Source organism: Gavialis gangeticus, unplaced genomic scaffold, assembly GCF_001723915.1.
Source record: "Gavialis gangeticus isolate Ggan-Ray unplaced genomic scaffold, GavGan_comp1, whole genome shotgun sequence".
In the NCBI taxonomy this organism is placed as follows: Eukaryota; Metazoa; Chordata; order Crocodylia; family Gavialidae; genus Gavialis; species Gavialis gangeticus.
This window is the reverse complement of record NW_017729026.1, coordinates 9678038-9680584: the sequence shown is the minus strand read 5'-3', so window position 1 is coordinate 9680584 and position 2547 is coordinate 9678038. Positions and strand designations below refer to the sequence as shown.

Below are 2547 nucleotides of genomic sequence, written 5' to 3'. Positions count from 1 at the left end.
ATTTACGTGGAGAAAAATGGGTTCTGTGTTATATGTGATGATGGACAACATCATCTGCACCCCCTCTCCTTTTCAGAATCCGAGGTCTACCCATGTTCTCATTAGTTTTAAACCTGTCACCTACTATTTGCAGCAGGTGCCCCCTAATTCTGGTATTCTAGGACTTGGTGAGCAACAGTTCCTTGCCTGCACATACTGTGCCATGTCTGGCTGCAGCAAATGGAGCAAGTGGCTGGGAAAAGGAGGTACCAAGTGCCATTGCAAAGTTCTCCATGACAACATCCAGGGCATTACCAAGCCAAGCCAAGCCAAGCCAAGCCATCCATCTGCTGCCTGTGGTGGCGTGAAGCACATCTCTGGCTTCATCTAACAAGGAAACCGTGGGGTGCTGAAGGTCTTCCTGGAGAACATGACCTGTGACAGAGATGCCTTCACCTACACTGAGCATGCCAAGTGCAAGACCGTGACTGCCACAGGCATGGTCTACATGCTGAAGTGCCAGGGTCACGCTCTGTATGGCTTCGCAGCTCAACTTGCGGCACCAGAACCCTGTTCATTTGGTGGGCACCCCTCAGGGTGCTATGGACCTCTATCACAGTGCCCCCCAGCCCCATTCCTGTGTTTATGTGCATTGCCTTGGCGCCCAGGAGCCGCAGTCACAGAGCAGGGACCACTTGTGCCAAGTGTGGTACAAACTGTGGCCCAAAGGCAGCATAGAGGTGCCCTTTGTGCCTGTTTGAACAGGACCCCAAGGGGCAGGCCCTGCTCAGCCAGCTCCAAGAGCACAAGCAACTCAGCTGGTGACCCAGGAGTCCCTGGTGCTCTGCCCCGGCCAACCCCCGTGCAAAGGGATGCAGTCAGGGTCCCCCCGCCAGTGCAGCTGTCTCCACTGGAGGCAACACAAAAAAGAGGGGGAAAAGTATCTTCCCTGACCGGGAATCGAACCCGGGCCGCGGCGGTGAGAGCGCCGAATCCTAACCACTAGACCACCAGGGAGCTTGTAGCTTTTTTTGCCCGTGTGCAAATTCTGCTTTCTAGCCCCACCCCTTCTTTTGTTATGTCATTAGTCATTGTTGCGTAAACCCTACTCGAGCCCCACCCCCGTGACCCAGCCCCTTGCGCCGCTCCGCCCTGAGTGCCGCGCCGCTCCCCCCTGCAGGGAGGGACCACTGTCGCGAGAAGCGGGGGGGAGGTAGTGGGCTCATTCCCAGGGCCTGGGAGGGAAGAGCTAGAGCGGCTCGCAGGGCGGGGTAGGCTAGCACCAGTAGGGCGCGGTGTGGGGGTGCTCTGCGGTGGAGGGTGTTGTAGCAGCGGGAGCGGAGCGGAGCTCAGCGCAAGCGAAGGAGCTGGGGAGGGGAGAGGTGGCTTTGTCGCGTGGTTGCTCGCTGCGGGCGGCGCAGCCCTGCTGCCGGGGCGCGGGGTTGTGCTGGAGGCCCAGAGTCAAAGCGGGCTTGAGCTCCGGGCCGGGGGCTGCAAGCATAGCAGGGACGACGAGACCGGGGGGGGCGCTGAATTGAGCCTTTCCAGACCGCTGGCATTTCCCTGATCCCTGAATTTATATATAATGTGTATAGTATATATACAGTGGTATAGTGTGTGCGTGTATAGTCATTTATCTCAGTTGAAGCAGCAAAAGCAACGGGGGGAATAAACACATACATGCATACACTATATACTAGCCACATATTGACTATATATATATATATTCTATATACGTGATATACTATGCACGCACAGAGTACAGATATTTTTCACAGCTGAAGCAACAAAAGCAATGAGTCCTGGGCATAGCTGTGAGGGCAGGTGCATACTTCCCTTTGGTTTCAATCCCTCTCTTCCACAGGATGTATACATTTAATAGCTATGAATCTCTCCATGCAGAACTCCCACTGACTCCAAAAATCATTCTAATATAATACAGGGCTTCATCTGTGTGTGTGTCCCTAACGCTTTTGGGCAACTGCACACGTGCCACCAAGAGGACGGGTTGTGATTGGTTGCAGGGGCCTAAGCTTGAGCTGCTGCTGGGGAAGTTGTGGTGGCAGCGAACACAGAGCCCGGCAGTGGGGCTTCCCAACACTTCCCTGCCTGAGGGCGAAGAGTGGGGGTTGTGGTGGCAGTGCTGCCTCTGATGCCCATTCCCGATGCCCCCCCAGGACAGACTGGTGATGGGGAGGTGGCTGGCAGGGAGGGAGGGGGAGCCAGGCAGAGGGGCTCACGGTCCTGGCTGTTGTCAGGGCTGGGAGGTGAGGAGAGAGGGAATGTGGGGAGTGGGAAGGGGGCCCCAACAGCAGCTGGGAGGGAGGGGGAGGTGGTGGGGAGGGAAGGAGGCTGCACAAGCCCAGGTGGGCATGAGGCAGGGGGGTCATGGTGGCAGCTGTTGTTGGACCAGGCTGCAGGAAAGGAAGGGAGAGAAGCAGGGAGAGGGGGGTCGCAGTGATGGCTCTCCACTACTATCTGGCCCCCACAACAGCTAGCAGGGAAGGGGAGGTGGGGGGGGGGAGAGGAGCCAGGGGGAAGCTGGGTGCCAGAGGCTGGAGAAGGTGG

General features: G+C 57.2%; 1 non-coding gene and 1 pseudogene across 1 annotated transcript; one reads left to right on the top strand and one right to left on the bottom strand.

The window, feature by feature from the left end:
• Positions 1-202: 202 nt before the first annotated feature.
• On the top strand, positions 203-1858 carry LOC109299690 (annotated as a pseudogene).
• TRNAE-CUC lies at positions 925-996 on the bottom strand. The gene has a single exon. It is a non-coding gene; the product is annotated as a tRNA-Glu (tRNA).
• Positions 1859-2547: the final 689 nt, after the last annotated feature.